This window comes from Adiantum capillus-veneris, chromosome 16, assembly GCF_014529385.1.
Source record: "Adiantum capillus-veneris isolate H3 chromosome 16, ASM1452938v2, whole genome shotgun sequence".
Classification (NCBI taxonomy): Eukaryota; Viridiplantae; Streptophyta; class Polypodiopsida; order Polypodiales; family Pteridaceae; genus Adiantum; species Adiantum capillus-veneris.
Genome location: NC_140946.1, coordinates 51944445 through 51953684, shown reverse-complemented (window position 1 = coordinate 51953684; position 9240 = coordinate 51944445). Strand labels below are relative to the sequence as shown.

The following is a 9240-nucleotide window of genomic DNA, read 5'->3' as shown; positions in this document are numbered from 1 at the left end:
TACCAAAATTCTAGATTTTTCTCCCCTGGTACCTGCACGTCCTTTCTCTCGCTCAAGGAACCACTATAGCACATAAGATATTAAGGGATTCCTTCAAAACCCTTGTTTTAATTCTACTCTGAGGAATGCTAGCTTTTGTTGAGGTATATATACCTTATCAAAATCAAAAGATCAGTATCTAGCATTTTGTATGTACCACAATGATCATCAAAGTTTAGACTCAATACAAAATGTGCAACTGCATCTCAATATTACTACAAAGATATTTTTTTAAAGAGGAATGTTAGTTCAAATCTTTTGCCAACATGTGTGAACACAAATTATGTCTATGAGAGTGTGGAGTCAGCACTTGAGGGATCTTGTTAAGTTCAATTAGAGGAATGTTGGTTCAAATCTTGTGTCAACATGTGTGAGCACAAGCACTTGAGGGATCTGCTTAATTTCAATAAGAGCACTTCACACAACCTTTTCTTTTTTTAGAAGAACAACACCACGTTTGGAATTTGCTCCACATGTGGAGAGAAAATCAACCCATGGACGATACATGGTGCCCAAATTTTTACCTGCGAGGACAAGCAATCCCAACTGCTCATCATTCACTTGATTGGTTTGGACAAGTTTGTAACCACTCTAAGTTTTCCAAAAGAATTGCTTTAGGAGTAGGAGCATTAAGTTTTCCTCAGTTATGGAATCTCATTTGAGGTAGGCTCTTTTTAAGTTTGAGCTCCATATAGAGACCCATTTTGGCCAAAGGGACAGACTCTTTAGAGGTTATTTTTGTAACTTTGATTGCATTCATCAAGTTTTCAACTATTTATACAAGAAGATAGTTCGATGTATGAGTATAAATTTGTCATTGTTCAAGTGGACCAATAAACACAATGCACGGCTAAATTCAAAAAACAATTGGTGACCTTTTAAAGAGATTTTGTCATTGATGTTTTTGAGGATGAAAACTCTCCTTTAAGGGGGAAGTAATGTCAAGAAAATGGTAGCAAGGCTAGGACAGGGTCCTAACCAAGTGCTACGCTTAGGGGTCCTCTAAAGATAACATGTAGAGGACCCTATAAGAGGATGCGGTTGCATGGAGAGTGTCGCATCAATAGACTCCGTTTTGTACAATGGTTGTGTGTGGGGAGGGGGGGGGGGGGGGGGCGGGGGATTGATTATGGGTAAGCTTGTTGGGGTGTTGATTGAAACTTGTAAATGAATTTATAAGGTGGTTGAAGGTTTCTTTTTCAAAACTTGTTATTGAATACATGCAAAACCAATATTGGACTAGTTTTTTTTCTTTGCTAATTTATCCCTATCATGCTACTAGTATGACAAGAAGTTTACTAGCAACGCCCTTTCATAGTGGCATCCTTTGAAATGTATAACTCTAGCTACCTTGCATCTCCCTTGGTGTTTTTAAACTACAAACGCCTATGTGGCTTCCAAATTTGAACCCTCATGTCCTTAAGAATGATGATGACTCCATGGTCCTCGACAAATGAGTACTACATAGTAGCTTTTTTAACAATTTCATGTTTCATTTATGTAGTCATTGATGAGAATGGGCTTTAGCCTATGAACCTACCCCTGGGACATTCACATTACATGAGATGAAGATTAAGTGCACTTGTTGACTTAAATTTCCACCCCTCAAAATTTTGGGTCAAATAGAAATGCTTATTCACATGCACATGGCCCCTAGGGGAATGCACTTCTTTTTGTACTACCCATGCACAAAGTCTAACCCATGGCTATAAAGAGAGTCCCTTTTTACTCTTTGTGCCCTTAAGTGCACATAGGAAGGGATGCATGCCTAGAGTTGCAAAACAGTCATTAGAGAGGACTAAAGGTGGAGAAAATGGGCTAAAAGGGACATGAAGGTCCAATCATGGCCACCAATGTTGCATAGATTTTCTCACTCACCACTATGTGGTTGTAGCTACTCAAACTTATCTATTCAATCACTTGTAATTTAGGCTATGTAAACTCCCATTTTTTGGTATAGAAAGTCTTAGGAGTTGATCAAAACTCTTGGTGAATTTTCTTTTAGTCATCTAAAACTTATAAATGGTTTTAAATTAGAACTATAATTAAATGGTTTTTCCGATCAAATTTGAACCCTAGTTTTCTACTCTCATTATGATAAATACTTATTTTTAATTCATTTTTAGGCTTACAAAGTTGGATAGCTAATAACATCAAGCTTTCTTTGTGAAAACCAAGGAGCTTCCATAGATTTCTCATCCACTCCAAGGAGAAATGTACTTGTCTTCTTTTGCTCGCACCTGCTCCTTTATGCATGATGGTTGAAATTATGAAACAAACCAATGCTTATCCTCTCTCTTTTTCTTTGTGAAAGTGTATTTGAAGTAGCTAATTAAATTTTCTTAATTGTTTTGAGTTCTTAATCATTGTGTGGTAATTCTTGAGTGATTGGTGGTGCACTCACTTGTAGGTAATAGTAAGAAGGAGTAGGTGGTATGCTTGTTTTCTCCTCATTGTGTGGTGATTCTTGAGTGATTGGTGGTGCCCTTGGTTGCACTTAATAGTAAGAAGGAGTAGGTGGCATGCTTGTTTGCTCATCAGTGCACACACTTTGCTTTCTTAGTTTATACATGGAGTAGCTATATCAATTCATTTTTCATTTTCAAAGGATCATTGAGCATTGGATAGTTTGAGTGTTGCACAAATAAGAAAGAGTAAGCATAGTATGACAAGAAAGTAGGTCTAAGAGTACGTGCCGTTGAGCTTGGTTGTCGATATGTATCTTTCAAAACCACCAATGTAGTGGTGTGTGTAGAGTCTATCCACTGTAGGCTAGTGTAAACTTTCACGTTTGTCATATTGACAATTTAATCGGTTGGTGTGATGCTCTACTACCATGGCACAACCTTCGTTTACACCATGGCTAAACAATGAAAGAAAAATAAAGCCTAGAATTCGAATGATGCATGGTTTCTTGCATTGCACCCTTCTTGTCTTGCATCTTCATTCACTCAATTAGGTTAGATTAGGGTAGAGGATTTATCGCATTATTTAAATTGTGGAAGACTTACAAGGCCTCAAAAGAACAAATACAATTAATACTTTCTCTCACCAATTAGAATTATATGAACACTAGGTTTGTGTTTGAGCCACTTAAGTGGTTTGAGCCATAATAGTGGCTTTGCACACTCATTCTATAAAATTGGCTCTAAGACTAACTATTTTTCAAGAAACCGTGAGCATAGGATATCATAAATGTCCTATTGCATAGAGGACCATTTTAATATACCATTTATCCCAAAAAAGTGCAAAATATAAAAATATAATTTTCTAAAAATAGTAAAAAGTCACAAAATTGGCTTTTAAATTTGACAGCAGACATGTTTTTGAGGTCTAAAACAATTTGAGAGTCTTTTTCTAAAAATATTATATGCATGGATTCTTATTGTGTGCATGTCTAAGTATTTTTTCTTTTAAAATCAATGAGGAATCCCAATCCTCGAGCGAGTACTTCCGAGCGAACAAGAAACCGAGCGATCATAAGCAATGTAAAAGATTAGATCAAGATCTCAATAGTTACTCTAGAGAGGATAGTGTAGCAAAGTAACCATGTTGCATTTCAAATAGTCTCAAACTAAAGAGCCATACTCTTCCTTTAATGTGTTCACACACATTAAAAGAGTCTCAAACAAAAGAGCCATACTGTTCCTTTAATGTGTTCACACACACATTGATACAAGTCTTTTCCTTGCTTCCGAACCATCTTCTTGAGCATATTCCAAAACTCTATTTGTGAAAACTTATTCTCCATGGTAAATTCACATGTTGCAATTGTCGTAATTACGGGCACAAATAAACCAAGAGATGGTAACTCAAATGCCACATGTCCGTCATAATGCATAGGTAGCTCTTGAACTTGAAAGATAGCCTTCGCTTGCTTCAGTGCCATGTGACGTAGGCTTCTTTGTGAAGGCATTGCATACAGTATACCAACTACTTTGGAGGGACCATGGGACTATTACTATCGTGTCCTTCATTTCAATGCCTTTAGAGAGAGAGAGAGAGAGAGAGAGAGAGAGAGAGGTTCGTCTTCCATCGTTGCGAGATCACAATCGAGGAATCTTTTCTAAAAAACCAACCTTTTTGGTCGGGCGTCAAAAATGTATCGATGCCCTTGTTCAGCATTCGCTACCTCCACCTTCTTCTAGAATTCCACAAAAGTGGGCCTGACTCCGTCACTGGCAGCAAGCTCTGCATGGAAGGGGTGTGCATGCTCTCAACCAATCTAGCCAATTATACTATCTCTCGCTCCTCTCAGACTTAGTCCCGCCTATATAAGTCACTCACAGTGCTTGAAAAAAACCTAGGTGTAGTGTAACAAAAACCTAGGTTTAGTGTAACCCCACCTACAAATTTTGAGATTTACCTTTAAATTTTATAGTTGGTGAGAAAACCTCCAAAAATTTGAAAAAAATTAGTATAGATTGGTATAAAAACCTTCAAATTTAGTCAATTTACCTCAATTGTTTCTAACATGTAGGCTTGACAAGTTTTTGGAAAAAAAGTTTTTTTCGAGCACTGGTCACTCATTCTCAGCGGCCGAGTTTAGTGAATTTTGAGTGTCGTGTCTTGTTCACTCGCAAGGCTTCTCTCTGTCATGCACTCAGAGTCTCAAAAGCAAGTCGGACTCTGTGTGTGTGTGTGTGTCTCTTTTTTTTGAAAAAGACTTTAGAAAGACATTTCCAGAACATCAGATACAAGCCCATTCAAAAGACTCAAAATTCACTCAATGTCTATCCAACTGATGGCTTCAACCACAGTGGAAATGCTCCTAGCATGCGTCTTCTAAGAGCTCTATGATAGAAGTCAAAATTCATGAGCCTTCTTCCTCTCCTGGCTTATGCACGAATTAGACACCTGTCTACTTCCTAACAGTGGGAACATTGGTATGCTGATCTGGTTTTGCATATGCTCCTTGCATCTAAACCTTTGTGGTGGCTCTTGAACTCTTCTCATTGTATGAGATCTCAAATAGACAACGTGAGTGAATGGCACATGAAACACAGTACTGCATTTTGGCGTAAAGCTTGGGAAGTGTGTACCCATCATAAAGGCAAGCATCTTGCATATCTTGCACAGCAGCTTGTTCAACAATGTTCCTTGCAAGAAACCACTTGACAACCTTGTCCTTGGACACACATAGCCCACCATTGGAGCACATGATGGGGTTGGTGTGGCCTCTTCCATGCTTGTTACATCCACCGTTACGGCGCTTACTGTCATGACTGCTTATGCTGCAACTACTTTTGCTTCCTCTTCGACGTGGCCATCTCTCTCTCTCTCTCTCTCTCTCTCTCTCTCTCTCTCTCTCTCTCTCTCTCTCTCTCTCTCTCTCTCTTTTATATAAAGAAAAAGTAGGCTACATTCAATCGTCTCTAGGCTTACTGTCTCTAAATTGTTCCCATGAGGTCACTGGGTACACCTTTACTACAGACTGTCTCTTGACCTGGAGATGCCCCCATTAGCGCTTTGCAATAGTATTTTAGCCTTCATGACAGAAATGCCCTTGAGTATAGAGGCAGTCACGGTGTTGATACTGATGGTGCTTCTCATGTTCATCGCTATGTCCCTGGCGACGTGCTCTGCTTCATCGTTGCAATCCGCCACACAGGCATCAGCGGGGGAGGGTGAGCTGCAGTATGAGCCTCTATATCGTAGGATGCCCTTTTCTCCATCAATGTAACAAACTCAGAATTCTATTGTAGCCGTATTGAGGAGGTGGATTTTCTAGCGTAGCAAGATCCCTTTGGAAGGGGACATCTCTGCAAATCCTTATACAAAAATCCTTTACAACTAAATTGAGAAGCAAAAAAAGCATTGTCATCCGCCTACATGTTAATAGAAGGGAAGATCTGACCACCAGCCTCTTTGATCTTCTTCTCCGCAATCTTAGAGAAGAAATTGGCTTTAACGACCATAGGAGTGGGGGGAGCATTTCCTTCACCTAGCACCTTGAAGTACCCGAATGGTGTGACATCCAGTAAGGGCCCCTTTCGTTCCGGAGCAGATTTCGCAGAGTCGGGCAGAAGCAAGAAGAGATGATCCACATTCACAATGGGACAGTGGAACTTGTTCATTGTCTTGTGAAAGTAGCGCATACCTACCTTCCCAAAGTACCTAGGGTGATATTTGTCGAGCAAAATGAGATGGTGGTGCATACCTCCTGCATTACCATGACCTCCGGGATGCTTTTTGTGCTTGCCAATTCTTCCATGGCATGCACTGATGTGACCTCTCTTCTTCTTGTTCTTCTTCAACCTGGTTGTCATGGCGGCCTTCCTACTCTCGAACCGCCACTTGGCTGAGTTCTTTGCTGTTGTTGTGCGCCAGTGTACTGAGGACGAGCCGGTTAAGCACCTGGATATTGTGTCTGAGGTAGCTGGGTGCCATAATATTGAGACTGAGCATGCTGGCCAACACTCGGATACTGTGATTGAACACCTGAAAATTGTGTTTGCAATAGCGAGACCCCAAGATAATGTGGTTGTGCTTGCTCGGGAAGTGTAAATCGTGGCTGTCGCTGCTGCACACCTGGATATTGCGACTGAACTGGCATATAGTATGGGGCACTCTGCATGTGATGGATTCTTCCATAGATAACGAGTGAATATTGACCAACTTGCTCTCCAGCAGAGGAAGTCTCTCCCTCTCTCTCTCTCTCTCTCTCTCTCTCTCTCTCTCTCTCTCTCTCTCTCTCTCTCTCTCTCTCTCTCTCTCTCTCTCTCTCTCTCTCTCTCTCTCTCTCTTTTGGGTATACAACTTTGAAACTTCTAGGCAGGCCTAAAAAAACCACCACACAAAATTTCTAGCCAAAAGTAACTCGTTTACATAAGTATTTTAGGCTCTGAAAAATTTCAGGCCATCAAAGCCGCAAGTCCTGAGACTGATATACGATGTAATACCCACAACCCGTGCCTTGGCCAACACGTGCCTTGGCCCTCTTTCTCCTACCGACTTTGTAGCCAACATGCTCAAGCACCACATAGAAATCCATGCCATAAATACCAGTAGATGGGTCATATTTGATACCCAGATCAACGTGCTCTTGAATGCCGAAACCAAAACAGCGAGTGTCATTGAAATTTCTTCTGATGAGCTCATACTCTTTCACCTTCAAGCCACTCTCAAGGAGCTGCATGGCCTTATCTCCCCGAACAGTTACATAGTAGGCAATCTTTTCATTCCTCCTGATTCCAAAAGACCTCACAAGCCTTGGAAAAGACTGGAGTTTGCTCACTTAGTTGCTCAAGAACCTTAGCAGCCCTTGTGAGATGATTGATATGTTCAGCACAAGCTTCTGCACTTTGATCTCTCGCATGGGGTTGGCAGCCTTCTTCTCTGCTGAGACGGCCATAGTTGCTAAGAGAAGAAGACCCCACTGATCTCCCTCATACGCTGCTGCGAAAAAGCTCTCTCTCTCTCTCTCTCTCTCTCTCTCTCTCTCTCTCTCTCTCTCTCTCTCTCTCTCTCTCTCTCTCTCTCTCTCTCTCTCTCTCTCTCTCTCTCTCTCTCTCTCTCTCTCTCTCTCTCTCTCTCTCTCTCTCTCTCTCTCTCAAAACTCAACTCTTTCAAGGAGCGCGCGCCTCAAAACTCAACTCTTTCAAGGAGCGCGCGTCGGCGCGCGCTCCTTGAAAGAGTTGAGTTTTGAGAGAGAGAGAGAGAGAGAGAGAGAGAGAGAGAGAGAGAGAGAGAGAGAGAGAGAGAGAGAGAGAGAGGAGTGAGTAGTCACCAAATTATCCACAAAGGAGAAATTTCGCCCCAAAAATAGAGAAAAATAGTCGAACAGACAGGTGAGAAGTTAGCTTAATATCGTGCCGTTTTCAATTTCCAAAATAGTCGGTTAAAAGCAAGGGGAAAGGGAGAAAGTCCGACCCAAAAATAGTCGCGGTCATATTCTCGAGAATGTGCACACATACTCCTTGATGCTATGTGGATGCAGTGACACTCGCGTCCTCCTCCTTCCTTCAAGGTTGGGGGAACTGAAGATCCTAGCCATCCAATCTGGGCGTCTGCAAATTGTGGAATCTAACCAACCGTTCGTCATAGATGTCTGACAAGTTAGCACGTGGAAAGCTCTTGCCATTCCACTAATCAGGTTAGTCCAGTTCAGTAATGGGAATGCACTCAACTGTCGACACATCAGGGCTCGTAATCCCCTCAATTTACTCATTGTCACCCGTTTCAAGGGATTGTCTCCTCTAATCATTGCCCATTATGATTGCCAGTCATTTCATGACTGATCCGCAATTCAAGAGCACTCAGGGACTGTAGAATTGGACAGACGGTACACAATCAAGACTCAATGGGTTCTTGAGGAAAATTTGCACCAGATATCAGGGCTGTACACTGCTGACTAATCAACCCAGTACGTTAGTGTTGGCCCCCCTCCCCCCGACGCTTGAAGGCTGGGAATGGTCGCCTACTGAACATTCCCAACGTAACCAAGGTTCCCGACCTCTATCGATTGCCCATGATTAACGAGAATGGTCAGTAGGAGACATTCCCTACACCTGCTTCAACCCGTCGGTGAGAAGATGGGTGCCATAGCCTACCTTTTGTGGTTTTATTTCAGGCTCTTCACCTTCAAAGGCCCATTTTTGTCTAAATGCTCCCTTTTTCATCTAAATGCTCATGCTAGCTTATATATGTTCTTTTAAAATAATTCAGAAAATGGACCAAAGAGGACACACCCCCACCTTCTCTGGCTCACACCATACCCCGCAGGCACTAGAATCGATTGAATGAGCAGGACTGCTATAGCTATGCTTGGACCGTGTAGCTATAACTTTTACATGTTGTATCTTACAATCTTTTTAGTAGAAATTTTTCATCTCCCTCATCGATGTAATCTCACTCTTGTCGTTCTTTGTATGTAAAATCAACCTTGCCTTCTCCAACATTGCATCAATATGTTCTTAGGTTCCATCAATTAGCCGCTATTACCCAACAGATCAGTCACTCATCCAATGAAATTTGTTGGCTAGAGACCTGCCCTGTGCTTTGGCCTCACCTACACTCTCACTTTTCTCACTCTATCGTGGCATCAATATCTCCACCTTCATAGTTGGCGAATTTTGCTACTTCACATTGTGCAGAGTCTTTAAGAGGTCTCAACGCCTCCAAAAATATCCGGTAAGGTTAAATTGGAACACGTTCGACCTTCCATATGCTTCACGATCTTCAAATTCTTCATAGCTTTAC

At 41.5% G+C, this 9240-nt stretch overlaps 2 pseudogenes; both read right to left on the bottom strand.

The window, feature by feature from the left end:
- Positions 1–5867: 5867 nt before the first annotated feature.
- LOC147439032 (large ribosomal subunit protein uL15x pseudogene) lies at positions 5868–6308 on the bottom strand (annotated as a pseudogene).
- A 593-nt stretch (positions 6309–6901) lies between these two features.
- LOC147439031 (large ribosomal subunit protein uL5-like) lies at positions 6902–7393 on the bottom strand (annotated as a pseudogene).
- Positions 7394–9240: the final 1847 nt, after the last annotated feature.